The 16,425-nt window shown below is 35.4% G+C and overlaps 1 protein-coding gene across 1 annotated transcript in view; it reads right to left on the bottom strand.

The window, feature by feature from the left end:
• Nucleotides 1-16,425, bottom strand: part of ANXA10 (annexin A10) — a 93,434-nt gene that overhangs the window by 72,333 nt on the left and 4,676 nt on the right. The window lies entirely within an intron of this gene.

A 16,425-nucleotide genomic window follows, 5' to 3' on the forward strand; every position in this document is an offset into this window, starting at 1 on the left:
TGAGTGAGTGAGTGAGTGAGTGCATCATGAGTACGTGAGTGTGTGAGTGAGTGAATGCGTGAGTGCATGAGTGAGTACGTGTGTGTGTGAGTGAGTGTGTGAGTGAATGAATGAGTGCGTGAGTGTGTGAGTGAGTGAATGAGTAAGTGCATCAGTGCATGAGTACATGTGTGTGTGAGTGCGTGAGTGAGTGAATGAGTGCGTGAGTGTGTGAGTGAATGAGTGAGTGCATGAGTGCATGAGTGAGTACGTGTGTGTGTGAGTGAGTGCATGAGTGAGTGAGGAGTACTGTATGAGTGCACCCTGTGGTGGACAGGCATCCTGGTCAAGGTCAGTTCCCGCATTGTGCATGTGCTGCTGGGATAGGCTCCGGGGCCACCCAGAACCCTGAACTGGAAGTAGTGGGTAAATAGTTATCTTGTTTTTACTAATCTTTCTTAAATGTATGCATAGCTCGCATTTATATCAATTTTAATATTGGAAGTGTTTGGTCTATTTTGAACTTTGGTGCTGTTTTTGTGATGAGAGATGTAGGAACGTAAACCTTGCTTCTATCAATTAGCCTATGGGTAAAATTGATCTTATTATACATTGTTTTCCTTAAAGGTACAGATTCCAAGAACCTATCCATGACGTAAGTGAGGACTTACTGTACAATGGCAGAGCTACACATGGGTGATTCAGTCCCTATTTGCAAAAAGTTGGTATGCAACTGGTAATACCAAGTGTGTGATAAGAAACCATGAAGTGATGTGACGTGTTCCTGCCAAAGATTAGACAAATGCAGCACAGATTTTTGTATTTAAGGTTGTATTTTTAAAAGGAGTTATCTTGGAGAACATATGCTTTTTCCAATTGTTCAAATATCACTTTTGGATAACTATTTCAGGATTGCTTTCAGAGATGGTTGAATACTTCTTCTTATTATTAGTATTTTTGAGACAGGATTTTGTTCTGTTACCCAGGCTGGAGTGCAGTGGTGCAATCACAGCTCACTGCATCTTCAACCAACCAGGCTCAAGTCATCTTCCTACCTCAGCCTCCTGAGCAGCTGGGACCACATGTTCCTGGCTGAATACATATTATTTTATGATGGATTTGATATTTACAATTAGCCAAGGCTAAAACTAATGAGGTACAGATTAATAGAGCTGTTAACACCACGTCATGTGTATTTGTGTCTCTGTGTGATAAATTTGCTGGGATATTAGTGAAACTGGAGGAAATTTATAAAATTAAATGGAAAAATAATTGCTAGTAAATTTCACAGTGTTTCATCACTTAGCGGTTTCAATGAATCAAACTTCACTTCACTGTTAGGTCACAAAGAATGCGGATTAAAAAATATGAGTGGATTTGTCTGAAACACATCCCTACTTCTGGAAAAATATTTGCCTTACTAAGCTCTGGTTGGTAGTCATCCTATATAAAGAATGACACCAGTTAATAATACTATCATTATTCCATAATGGGATTTTAAAAAAATTATTAAAACAAATAGCATATTAATTGGATTTCTTCTATAATAATAAAGAAAATATGAAAAAATAAAATAGTACCTTTTTGCCTCTCTGATTTAGTAGCCTATTGAAAGTTCTAGTTATTTTTTGGGGGCAGGGGAGATATCTGGAGATACTAATTCTTTCATTTATTTATTTTGTTTTATTATTCTGGCTGTAGAGGATGCTATAATACACACCATATTTCTGTTTTTCTTGAAGTAAAAGACCACTGGCCCATGACTGGCTCATGTGCAACAAAATTGGCTCAGAGGAATACTGCACATGTGATTTACACAAAGAGGTAAGATTCAGGAAAAGACAGCTGGAATACAGTGATCTTGTCCAAAATCTCCAAGCTGGTCACTTCTGTAGGTCAGTCTTTGGGTTTTATTCATGCTTGTCAATAGAGTGTTTAATAGTGATTTCTTAGAATCAAAAAGCAAAATTATTTTTTTCTGCATCCGTTTTATCTATATGGATCATATCCCACCCAAAATTTGAGACCTAGTTCACATTCCAACTGTACTAGGTGAAATATTTACAGATTTTACCAAGAATTATTATTATTCACTTTGCACCTGTGTTAGACATGGTCTTCCATTTTTTTGCATTTGTTTTTATCTCTAAATTTGAGACTTTCTTTTCTTGCTTTTCAAAGTGTCTAGGGCAGTGCCTTAGATGTAATATGAGCTCAGAGCATGTTTATAAAGTATAAAAAAAAATCCATGTACCACAGTGACGTCTTTTGTTTACCCAATGGTTTTTAAAATGCATTATTCATGTAAGCAGGCTGTGCTGTAGGCATTTTCACCTGCATTTCCTTGGTAATCACCTCAGCAGCCTTGTGAGACTGACAATATTAATCTTATTTCACACACGACAAGGCTATGAGGCTGAGTAAGTTGTTTAAAACCACACAGGTAGCGAGTCATGAAGCCAACGTTCAAATTCAAATTTAACTTCACAGTTTGTGCCCTTTCCATTACAGCTGTAATTTGTGTAAAATAAAATAACATATACTATTAAGGCGTTTTTTTTTTCACTAATATGAACAAATCATTTCCATTTTCAAAGGACCCTACAAGTAAAAACAAAATTCTAAAAGGATGAGTTCTTATTTTTATGTGAGTTCAAAGCGAAAGAAGAAAGAGGGGTGTGTGTGTGTGTGTGTGTGTGTGTGTGTGTGTGTGTGTGTTTTGTAGGGAGGGATGGAAAAAGAATAAGACACCCAAAAAGAAATTCCCATTGGCTGGGTTGCTGAAGTGTGTTAAGAACAGAATGTCAAATATTTGACTTCTAGTTATTTGCACAACCCCTGTGTAAGCCCATCTATTGTCATGAACTTTCAATAGAGGTTAGTTGGAGTAGATTTTAGTTGGTGGTATTTTTGAGGAGTGAAGGTATCAGAGTTTTGCCCATGATGGGGTTATTCAGCATCAAGATGGAATCAACCTAAATGCCCATCAGTGATAGACTGGATAAACAAAATGTGATGCAGAGGCTGGGCACGATGACTCATGCCTGTAATTCCAGCACTTTTGGAATCTGAGGTAGATAGATTGCTTGAGCCCAAGATTTCCAGATCAGCCTGAGCAGGCAACATGACAAAACCTATCTTGACACAAAATTAGCTGGGCATGGTTGTATATGCTTGTGATCCCCGCTACTTGGGAGGCTGAGGTGGGAGGATTGCTTGAGTCCTGGAGGTGGAGGTTGTGATGAGCTAAGATTGTACCACTGCACTCTAGCCTGGGCTACAAAAATAAGACCCTGTCTCAAAAAAAGAAAAAAGAAACAGAAAATGTGGTACATGGAATACTATGCAGCCATAAAAATAAGCCAGATCATGTCCTCTGCAGGGACATGGTTGGAGCTTTAGGCCATTATCCTTAGCAAACTAACACAGGAACAGAAAACCAAATATCGCATGTTCTCACTTATAAGTGGAAGCCAAATAATAAAAACACCTGAACACTTAGAGAGGAACAGTACACACTAGGGCATTTCAGAAGGTGGAGTTTGCAGGGAAGAAAGATGATCAAGAGAAATAACTATTAGGTACAACAAACTTCTATAACACAAATTTCCCTATGTAACAAATCCTGCACTTATATCCTTGAACTTATAATAAAAGTTTAAAAAAATTGCTAAAAAAAAGAAGGGACAGTATGCATGTGCTGGCTGGATGTTCCTTAAACTAATTAGTCAAATGATATGAAAACATATAGCTTCAAACGAGTAAGATGATTGTTAATCTTTATTTCCTGTGTTCTTCTAGCCTTGGGAAAAGAACTCTTTAGAAAGACAGTTACTGGAATGGAAATTTTGTGAAGCTAATTGAAAACTTAAAGCTTATTTCAGCTTATAGCTGTGTTATGCTTGTGAAGAAAATATGAATATGTTATCTAATCAATGTAAAATTTAATGGACTGATGGATAGTTCATTAGTACTAGTACAGTCAGTGATATTAAAATAGGCTTAGTAATATTATTTCTTTCAAATTTTATGCCAAAGTATATGGCCAAAAAACTTAAATTCTTTCCCTAGTTTCTTGTACCACTTAATTTGGTGTGTATATACTTTCTTGTGGCACAGTCTTACCAATAAAATAATTTGTTTGGAGGACAAACAACTTTCATGCCCCACGTAGTTAGGAATCATGGTTTGTGCAGTAATTTCTATTTCTCAAAGTTCAAGGCCTAGCACTTTGGCTGGGCTTATAACTGATCAATTGTTTGCAGTGTGTAACAATATTTCAAAATATCTCATCTATTAACCAAAGATACACATATTAATATAGTTCTAAACTTTTTGAAACATATACAGTTGCATTGCAAAGCTCAGGGTAAGCTATAAAATCCAGGTGCCTATAAACCATGTAGCATAAACATGGTCTTATAGTGCGGTGACTGCTTTTGAAGAACCCAGAACTCTATTGAAAATTAAAAATTCTGTGATTCTGTGACAAATGATTGCTTCACTCTACTTGTATAGGAGAAAGTGTAAATGAAAATCAGCCCCATGAGTCAAGGACATCCACGATCATTTTTGTATTTCCTGGTGTGCTATCACAGCCAATTTCCAAGATATTTGCTACTTAACCAAATTTATTATTAATTAGTTACCATAAAATGTTTACAATTAAATGGATAGATGTCTGCAGTTAAAAAAGAGATAGAGGAGAACTGATTTCACCCATACAGCCTCTTACAATTAAGATATAAGTGTATCTTCAACTAATGTGCTTTTACTATTTTCAAAAACAATTTTCTAGGAAGATGTCATTGAAAATTACTTCAATAGAAGACTGCTAAACTTAAAAGAGATGGTATCAAATGACTAGTTACTATTCAAGCCTCAAGATAGCCGATCCCCAATCCCTGAACCCTGCCGGTGTTGCCTTATATGAAAAAAGGGAATTTGCAGAAATGACTAATTAAGACTCTTGAGATTATCCTGGATTATCTGGTGGGCCATAAATACCCTTCTGAATGTCTTTTCATAAAAAGGAGGAGCAGGAAGTTTTGACTGCAGAAGAAGGCAGCATGATAATGAAAGCACAATGCTGTGTTACCAGATTTGAAGATGAAAGAACGAAGCATGACCCAAGGAATGTAGGTAACGTCTAGAAGCAAGAAGAGGCAAGGAAGCTGTTTCTGCCCTAGAGTCTCCAGAAGGAATCGTCTCTGTTGATACCTTAACTTTAGCTCAGTGAAACTGATTTCAAAATTTATGACCTCTAGAACTGTAAGAGAAGAAATCTGTGTTATTTCAAGCCACTAAGTTTGTGCTAATTTGTTACAGTAGCAACCAGGAACTAATACATTTATGTTGAAATCCATGTATCTATGTGTCCATCAATCCTAAACTCTTAATGCCACAAATTTGTCCACTCCTCATCAAGCACCCTCTATTCTCATCAAAAGGTTTTTATACATCTGGAAGAGAGCAATGAAAGAAAAAAACATGAATAAATAAATCATAAAAAAATTTAAGTATTGAAAGAATGACATCCTTAAAGGAAAAGTGATTACCTCATGTTGGAGAATATTAGTAAAAAAAAAACAAGATTAACATTTGAAACATAATATTTAGACCTGCTTACAAATATAACATTTAGACTTATTTACAAAAGAAATAACCGAACTGGCATCAGCATTCTCTTCTGCAAAATTAAATGTGAGAAGGCATTTGATCGGCCTTTCCAGAAGCCAGCGGGAAAGGTTTCAAACTGAAAAGCTTTAAAACCAGCAAACTATAATTTAAAGGAAAGACAAAAAGAAAAATGCCACCTGTACAACCTTACCAAACATAATATTCGGGAGTAATTCCAACCAAATGAAAGCTGAATAAATGTAAAAAAGTAGTAAAGGGAAGAAAAGAAATAGTTCAATACCATGAATAAGTGTTCAAAAGTTGTAGTCAACACATTGAGTTTTCAATATATATCAAGAGCAGTGCTAAATAACTTATATTACCTTATGCTATAGTTTGAATTTGGTGTCCTTTCCAATATCTGTAATATAATCTAATTACCAAGTTGATAGGATCAGAAGGTGGAGCCTCTGGGAGCTGATTAGGCCACAGTAGCTCTGCCCTCATGAATGAGATTATGTGCTTGTATAAAAGGGCTTGATGAAAGGAGTTCCTCCGCCTTCTGTTACTTGAGAACACAGCATTTTTTCCTTTAGAGAGGACACAAGTTTAAGGCACCATTGTGGAAGCAGAAACTGGACCAAAGTGAGAGCACCTTGATCTTGGACTTTCCAGCCTCCAGAACTGTAAGAAAATAAATTCTCGTTCTTTATAAATGACGTAGTTTTAAATATTGTGTAATAGCAGCACAAAATGAACTAAGACAGCATATTTAACTCTCAGGCATTAAGCAATCAAATATACAAACAAATGGGATTGGTCTTATTGCTAAAGTTGAAGAAACAGATGTAGAGAGACTAATTTTTTTTTTCTTTTTCTTTCTTTTTTTTTAATTATACTTTATGTTCTGGGGTACATGTGTAGATCATGCAGGATTGTTACATAGGTATACACATGCCATCATGCCATGGTGGTTTGCTGCATCCATCCCCTTGTCATATACATTAGATATTTCTCCCAATGCTATTTCTCCCCAATCCCCCAACCCCCTACTATTCCTCCCCTAGGCCCCCAACTTTCTTTGTTTTTGAGATTGAGTCTCCCTCTGTTACCCAGGCTGGAGTGCAGTGGCACAATCTCAGCTCACTGCAGCCTTTGCCTCCAAAGTTAAAGCAATTCTCCTGACTCATTCTCTGGAGTCACTGGGACTACAGGAATGTGGTCCACACCCAGCTAATTTTTCTGAATTTTTATTAGAAACAGGAATTCACCATGTTGATCAGGCTGGTCTCAAACTCCTGACCTCAAATGATCCACCCATCCTGGCCTCCCAAATGCTGGAATTACAGGCTTAAGCCACTGCACTGGCAGATAGATTAATTACTTTTGTTAGGTCATATGGCTAGTAAAGTATGAAGCCTAAACGGAAATCCAAATTTGTCTGATTTAAAAGGTTCTTGATTGCTAGACTAAACTTCCATATGAAGGAGAAATACAGATGGGAGTATTTTTTAGTCATTCGAAAATTAATATGTACTTAATGTATTGAATTTGGCAAATAAAAAAAACCTCTGACATAAAAGTTATGAAAAATCATTTATGATCTCATTGTCTACAAATTATTGTTAAATATTTTAATAGTTGTCGAAAAAGAAAATAGACCACCAAGTGCTCTTCTTGTGCTTCTCACGTTTACATAAATCATAAGATATTTGTTTCTAAATGAAATAATGAAGTCACATTTACATCTTTTTTTGGTAATCTGGCTTTTCTTTTCTTGCCTTTTTTCCCCCCAGACAGAGTGCAGTGGTAAGATCTTAGCTCACTGCCAAGAAATTGAATTCATATTTAGACACTTTTCAGCAAGAAAAATTCCAGCCTTCATGGTTTTACTGGAGGTTTCTGTTCACCATTTAAGGAAGAAATAATATGAATTCTACCAAATTTCTTCTAGAAAATAAGAGAACACTTTCAGACTCACTTTATGAAGCTAGATTATACTGATACCAAACCCAAATCAACATTACAACAAAAGAATATCGTAGAATAGTAACCCTTATGAACATAAATCTAAATATGCCCAACATAGTTTAAGAAAACTCAATGTAGTAATACATAAAAAGGAGAATGTAGTAAAACTCAGTTGTGTTCATCACAATAATGCAAGACTGGCCCAACATTAAAAAATCAATCAGTTTAGTTCCCCATTTTAACAATTTAAGCAATAAAATTTATGTGGTCATCAAAACATTATGCAGAAAAAGTATTTGGCAGTATAGCATCTATTCATGTTAAAAACTCAGCAAACTTAAAAGACAAAGTAAGTTCATTAATTTGGTAAAAGACATCTACAAAAAGCCTACATCTAAAATTTACTTAAAGGTGAAATATTGAATGTTTCACCTCTCTTTCCACTGCCCCAGTCTGCTCTAGACTGGGATTGACACCCTATCGTCAAAACTGAAAGAGCTAGAGGAGCATCACACTACCTGACTTCAAACTGTACTGCAAGGCTACAGTAATCAAAACAGCATGGTACTGGTACCAAAACAGAGATATGAACCAACGGAACAGAACAGAGGCCTTGGAGGCAATGCCACACATCTACAACCATCTGATCTTTGACAAACTTCACAAAAACAAGCAATGGGGAAAGGATTCCTTGTTTAATAAATGATATTGGGAAAACTGGCTAGCCATGTGCAGAAAGCAGAAACTGTACCCCTTCCTGACACCTTACACTAAAATTAACTCTAGATGGATTAAGGACTTAAACATAAGACCTAACACCGTAAAAACTCTAGAAGAAAACATAGGCAAAACCAATCAGGACATAGGCATAGGTGAGGACTTCATGACTAAAACAACAAAACCATTGGCAACAAAAGCCAAAATAGATAAATGGGATCTAATTAAACTCCAGAGCTTCTGCATAGTAAAAGTAACAATCATTAGAGTGAACCAGCAACCAACAGAATGAGAAAAAATTTTTGCAATCTACTCATCTGACAAAGGACTTATATCCAAAATCCACAAAGTACTAAAACAGATTTACAAGAAAAAAACAAAGCCATTCAAAAGTGGGCAAAGAATATGAACAGACACTTTTCAAAAGAATACATATATGTCAACAGACATATGAAAAATGCTCATCATCACTGGTCATTAGAGAAATGCAAATCAAAACTACATTGAGATACCATCTCATACCAGTTAGAATGGTGATCATTAAAAAATGTGGAGAGAATAGATGCTGAAGAGGACGTGGAGAAACAGGAACACTTTTACACTGTTGGTAGGAGTGTAAATTAGTTCAACCATTGTGGAAGACAGTGTAGAGATTCCTCAAGGACCTAGAAATAGAAATTCGATTTGACCCAGCAATCTCATTACTGGGTATATATCCAAAGGATGATAAATTGTTCTATTATAAGGACACATGCACACGAATGTTCATTGCAGCACTGTTTACAATAGCAAAGACTTGGAACCAACCTAAATGCCCATCGATGATAGACTGGACAGGGAAAATGTGGCACATATACACTATGGAATACTATAGAGCCATAAAAAATGATGAGTTTGTGTCCTTTGTAGGGACATGGATGAGCCTGGAAACCATCATTCTCAGCAAACTGTCACAGGAACAGAGCATCAAGCACCACATGTTCTCACTCATAGGAGGGTGTTGAAAAATGAGAACACATGGACACAGGGAGGGGAGCATCACACACTGAGGTCTGTTGGGGGGGACTAGGGGAGGGACAGTGGGGAGTAGGGAGTTGGGGAGGGATAAAATGGGGAGAAATGCCAGATACAGGTGATGGGGATGGAGGCAGCAAACCACATTGCCATGTATGTACCTATGCAACAATCCTACATGTTCTTTACATGAACCCCAGAACATAAAATGCAATAATTTGTGTGTGTGTGTATATATATATGTATGGAAAGCAAGAATGTTATTTTTCATCACTTCAATACCATACTGAAAGATCTTAGGCAATGCAATAAGACAATCAAAAGAAATAGTATGTATATTGGAATAGAAGAAACAGAATACCTCTGACAGTTATTAAAGAAGACATATAAATAAAGATATGTATTATTTATAGGGCTAGAAAATTTAATATTGTTAGGATGTCAATTCTCCTTAAATTGGCCTACAATTTCAATAAAATCCCAAGCGATATTCTAGCAGAATTTTTTGTCCTTTTGACAATTTTATTCCAAAATTTTTGTGGAAGTGAAAAGTACCTAGAATAGCTGAAACAAATTTGAAAACAAACTCCAAAATTGTAGAAGTAATGCTAAATGATTTAAGAATTATTATAAAGTCACAGTAATAATGAAACTCTGCTATTAAATAACAATCTAGAAGACTAGCTTAATTAAATAGAATAAAAAAATCTAGTCCCATAAATACATAGAAGTAACTTTTGACAAAGTTGTAAAAACAAAACAATCTAGAAGACTAGCTTAATTAAACAGAATTAAAAAACTAGACTCACATAAATACACAAAAGTAACTTTTGACAAAGTTGTAAAAACAATTCAGTAGAGAAAAATAGTTTCCCCAAGAAATGGTACTATAAAAGTTGAAGATTCATATAAAAAAATTAAGCTTGACCTATACCTGATATGTTACACAAAAATTGACTCAAAATTTATCATAGACCTAAGTGGAAATGTAAGTCTATAAAACTTCTAGAAGAAAAATATAGGAAAAAATCTACATGACTTGGGGTAGTCAAAGAATTTTTAGAAATGACAACAAAAATAGGATCCATAATGAAAATATAAATTGGACTTTGCCAAAACTGAAAACTTTTGCTTGGTGAAAAGCACTGTTAAAAGACTGAAAGACAATCCACAGAATGAAAGAAAAGATTTGTATGTTACATTTTCATGAAACTTTTAGTCTAGAATACGTATAGGACAATAAAAATGAACAATTAAAGAAAATGATATAAAAATAGGTAAGCGTTTTAAACAAACACATCCACAATGAAGGTTTAGTAGATGAGCAGATGAAGATATTATCAATATCATTACCCATAAAGAAAGGCAAACTAAAACTACAATGATATTCTACTGTAATATATTGCTGGTGAGAATGCATAATTGCTTTGCCACTTTGGGAAAACAGTTTGACAGTTTCTTCTAAAGCTAAACATAAACATACTGTTACCATATGACCTAGCAATCTTGTTCCTAAGTGTTTACCCACAAGAAATGGAAACACATCTTCTCTCAAATTCTTTAACTTGAATGTTTATAGCAGCTTTGTTTATAATTATTAAAACCTGGAAACAACCTACAGTTTGTCCATTTGAACTGTGAATGGCTAAACAAATTGTGGTACCTCCATACAACGGAGAGCAACTCTGCAATAAAACGGCAGAACTATTGATTAATACAATAAGAATGAGGGTTAAATGTGTTCTACTAAGTGGAGGCAGCCATCTCGAAAAAGTTTAATAGTTTATGATTCTATTCATATGACATTCTGGAGAAGGTGAAACTATAGCAGTGGCAAACGGTGCAGTATTTGCCAGAGTCTGGAGTTTGAGGACCGTAGCTGATTACAGGCAGGAAGTGTGGAGGAATTTTAGATGATGAAAGTCTTCTATAAGGAAATATGGCATTGGATACATGACTTAAATCATAAAATTGTATACCACAGAGAGCACATCTTATTAAATGTAAGTTTAACAAAATTAACAAAGATATATGGGAGACCCAACAGAAAATGCAGATTGTAGCAAATTTATGTATTAATATTACAAATAAAAAATAAATCTCATAAACACAATAAGGTCAGTAGAGAGAGGGGATGTGCCTTAAGTAACTTTGGAAAATAGTGTTTTGATGGAATACTGTAAAGCTAAAAATAAAAATAATCCAAGCAATGTACTCTTCTTGAGAAAGTTGTTTCTCACAGGGCAATGGCTTAGTAAGTTTTAAGCTATATGTATGGTAGGGATAAACAAAGAAGCAAACTTATTTCAGATATTGATAGTCTTAGTTTTTACTGTCTGAAAAAGAAGTAACAAATAGTGGTGAGGGTTAGAACAGTGTTGTTGATTAGATTGGAGGTATTAATATGAAGATAGATGGTAGATAGATGTATAGATAGAAATAGGCAAGTAAGAAGGTATATGGAGATGTAGACATACAAACATATAGACATACACATGTACAAAACTAAACATAGATGTGTGCAGATAAATGGGTTAGTATATACACATATTTTTTGCTCTATATTCTCAAGAGGGCATGTAAACAGTGATACCCCAGTAGCAATGAGTATAGCTAGTATCCAGATCTTGGTTTTAAATATCAGTTTTCGATGAAAGGAATCAGAGTTTTTAAAGAAGTGGTTAATTCTAGGGCTGGAATAGGAAAAAATGCAAGATTAGATTAATGCGTCTTGTAGCTGTAAGTAACGAAAAGCTCCCCACTGCCCCCACCCCCCAAAAAGAAAGAAAATAGAAAAGAAAGAAATGTCAAAAATGAGACTAAGCTTAAAACTGTTCCCAATGGCCATTAGCTCCTAGGAACAGTGTATTAGTTCACTCTCACGTTGCTATAAAGAAAAATCTGAGGCCGGGTAATTTATATAGAAAAGAGATCTTACTGACTCATGGTTCCAAAGGAACAGGAAGTATGATGCCGGCATGGGCTCAGCCTCTGGGGAGGCCTCAGGAAACTTACAATCGTGGAAGAAGGTAAAGGGGCAGCTGGAGCAGGAAAATCACACAACCAGAGCAGGAAAATGAGAGAGGGAGGTGGGAGGTGCTACACACTTTTAAACAAGCAGATCTTGCAAGAACTCACTCTCATGAGAACGTGAGAGGGAACATGTGCTAAACCACTCGTGAGAAACAGCCTCCACCATCCAATCACCTCCCACCAGGCGCCACTGCCAACACTGGGGATTACAATTCTACATGAGATTTGCTGGGGACACAGATCCAAATCATATCAATCAGGAAACCAAAAGATTAGCAGAAAAACAGATATAATACAGATTATATCTGTGGCTTAATTAATTGCACTGTGCTTATGTTAATATCCTGTTTTGATAACTTCAATATCATTATATAAAATGTGAACATTAGAGAAAGCTGGGGGAAGGGTAATTCAAATTGCGAATTATTTTTACAACTCTTTTTTTGTAAATCAAAAATTTTTCCAAAACAAAAAGTTTACACATAGTATTTTTAGGTGCACATCTAGTCTCATAAAACCAAATATGGCAAACTTTTCAATCAGAAATTACCACATTGGTTTGAATTTAGCTTCAAATCATATAGTTTGACAAAAGAATTCACAGGAATTACAACTGGATAATTAAGATAGAGGTTCAAATATGAGAATGATAATGAGCTGTAGCAGGAAACAGATCCCAGTTGTTTTTAACTTCACTTTGAAGAGCACCCTATACAAGAGAGAGAAGCAGAGAGTACTTAGGAGTTAAGGATGAAGTAACCTGTATGAGAGGCTTAAGAAGGGAACACGTTTGTGGATAGAAAGGTTGACAATCATCTTCACCATATGGAAATGTCCTGCCCCACACATTGTCATAGTGAGGTGACAGAAAGCCTTACAGGGGAGTACAATTTCATAACGAATATGATTTATATCCCACTCTAAGGAAAGAGAGTTCTTGTCATTCAAAATCAGATGAGAGAAGAATAAGCTACATTGCCAATATAGCTAAGTATTTTTGTAAAATTTATCCTGTCTACATGTCTCTCTAAATCAGAGATTAAAAAAATATCTGGATTAAAAACATGACCAAATGTAAGAAAAGGTAATCAGATGCCTTTAATTGCAATACAGCATTTGACCAGTTTTCCGAGTTTAGTACACCTATCTTAAAAATTTCAGTGACTAATTCTGATTACATGAATTTTTATTTGAAAACTTTCTCAATATACAAAAAGAATCAAGAAGGAACATAAAAGAAAATGAACCTGAACTATAAAACTGGACTCTTGCATGTTGTAGGAGAGAGAAGTGAAGGCTAATATTTGAAAGGGACTAACCCATTCGTTTCTGTTATCATTGGCATACAGGTTATAAGTAACTCCGTGATTCTGAGAGGAGGGATTATTTAATGCTGATTTCCCTCTGCCAAATAACTAAAATAACATTTCCTAAAACCCATTTCTGTCTCTGAAGCATTCAGATTACTCATATATGGTTCATACATTTAAAAAAAAAAACCAAGTCCACTAAGTCTTCAAATTAGAAGTCATTGAATATCTTGAAGGAAAACCAAGCATAGCCACCCACAGTCATTCTACTATTCATATTATCTGGAATGAAACACATTAAGAACCAGAAGGGATGAGTTTCTTCTGGTCATTAAGTTGTGTTAGGTTCACCTGTGACCATTGTTATATGAAAAAGTCTTATTTTAAAACCAGTAATTACCTTTCACTAAGGGTTCATGAATCTAACCCTTTCCTGCTGTGAAGGGACTACTATATTGACTGTGACTGTTTACTTTTCTATATGTGAGTCACACTCTTGATCAACACCCGGCAGTCAGCACACAGGTGAGGAAAGGTACACAGAAGGTGCGTGTGTCCCCAGGTACTGACGCCTCTCTCTTTCAGCACGTTTGACCGTTTTCTTACTTTTTAAAGCAGTGATATTTTGAGACTGGCAACTAAATGCATGCCTAGAAGAATATGTACATATATTCAATATCTCCAAAGGGTTGACCAATAATTGAAGAAGTTTACTACTGTACTAATGGCAACAACAAAAGAATAACCCACCCATAAAATACAATATGATTTACATATTTTTAAACCATTACTAATTCACAGTACTAAGAACGTTATATCTGCTGGGGTTAAAGTGCTTTCTTTTTACATAACTGAAAAAGTAATACTACAATGCTCTTCATTCTGGCTTATTTAAAAATAAAATAGCAGAAATGTTTCAATTAAGAGACAGAATGGTAAAATACATAAAGACATTCTGTTGCTTTATTATTACAAATTGCCAGCAAATAAAGATGAAAAGCCAATCCAAAATTGCTGTGAGTAAAGCTGATTCCCACTGTATCTAGAATAGGAGTATATAAAACACATTATCTCATGTAGAAATTACTATTATGTTTTGTACATGATACTTGTAATAGTCTTTTTCTTTTTTGGTTCCTTCTAGCATAATTACCCAGAATGTCTACAGGACATAAATAAAAGTGTAATTGAGGAAGAATATATTCATAACTGTGTGTTGTAAGACTGTGATGCTGGCAAAGAAAGTAGTCCCCAGAAATCAAGTTTTACTCTGCCTTCGATGACAAATGCATGTCCACAAGCTACGAGTAAAGTCTTACGAATAGCTGGAGACTATTTAGAAGAAGCTGATGCTGGGAGATTGACAGCATAAACTCTGAAATCTCTTTAAAAATATATTGTAGGCTGGGTGCGGTGGCTCACACCTGTAATCCCAGCACTTTGGGAACCGGAGGCAGATGGATCATGAGGTCAGGAGATCGAGACCATTCTGGTCAACATGATGAAACCAGTCTCTACTAAAAATACAAAAATTAGCCAGTCTGGGTGTGGTGGTGGGTGCCTGTAATCCTAGCTACTCAGGAGGCTGAGGCAGGAGAATCACTTGAACCAAGAGGCAGAGGTTGCAGTGAGCCAAAATTGCACCTCTGCACTCTAGCCTGGTGACAGAGTGAGACTTGGTCTCAAAAAAAAAAAAAAAAGAAAAAAAAATACGTATATATATGTGTGTGTGTGTGTGTATACGTATATATATAATTATATATATACATATATATAGGGATTACATAAAATTACATAAATAGGGATACATATATATATAAAGGGATTACAACATATATATAGGAGTATATAAAACACATCATCTTGTGTAGAAGGGAGTGAGATCTTGAAGAGTTTCTTATATATAGTAATCTCTTCCTTTTTGGTGAATCAGGCTAAGCTACTTCTGACTACAAATAATTTCTCCTGATAGAAGAACTCTGAAGGATGTAAGGGTCAGATGTTGGTGTGTGAGGCTGTACCAAATAATAAAAAGTTGGTAAGTAATGACCTCTAAATGGCTCCTTTCTTTCTGCTTTTTCCTCTCCACCTAATTGCAGGAATGCATGACTCATTAAAGTAATTATGACTCATATTGCTCAAACATAATTTCTGAAGGCTTTTCCTTAAGGGTTGAGGAAAGAAGTAAGTTCTTAACACTTGTTATTTGTGATACTCTGATAACTTTTTTCTTTCACTGTTTATTAAATGAGTCAATTAATTGGGAAAAATAAAAAAATGAACATATAGTTTACCATCTTTTCTTTAAATTTGAAAAGTGCCTTAGATTTAAAGCAATAGTTATTTAAATGGGCACAATGTATTAATGTTAATGGTACAGGTATAATGTCAAAATAGAGATAATTTTATAATGATCTCAAAAACTAGCATTCAAGAGAAACCAACATATTTAGAGAGGTGTTCTAACTTCTCACTTGGAAAAATGCAAGTGATTCTATGAATTGAAGTCTTTTTATTGTTCTAGCTATTATGACACATTAAGAACTTGAAAACCTAGATGGCTTTCTCAAAATCTCCTCTTTGTTGACTTTTACCTCCTATTTTATTACTTTGTCTAATTTCAGACTGACTATGAGTCCTGTACATCAATGAAACACATGTTTCAAGAGGGCAGGGCTTATGACAATTGTATTTATTACTGTCTGCCCAGTACCTAAAAGTGGGACCAGGACGCCAGGTAGGAAGCCATTGCAGAAGCTGGCAGGGGATGATAGGGTAAGGT

The sequence above is a fragment of the Aotus nancymaae genome, unplaced genomic scaffold (genome assembly GCF_030222135.1).
Source record: "Aotus nancymaae isolate 86718 unplaced genomic scaffold, 86718_ANA_hifiasm-v0.15.2.pri h1tg000115l, whole genome shotgun sequence".
NCBI lineage: Eukaryota > Metazoa > Chordata > Mammalia > Primates > Aotidae > Aotus > Aotus nancymaae.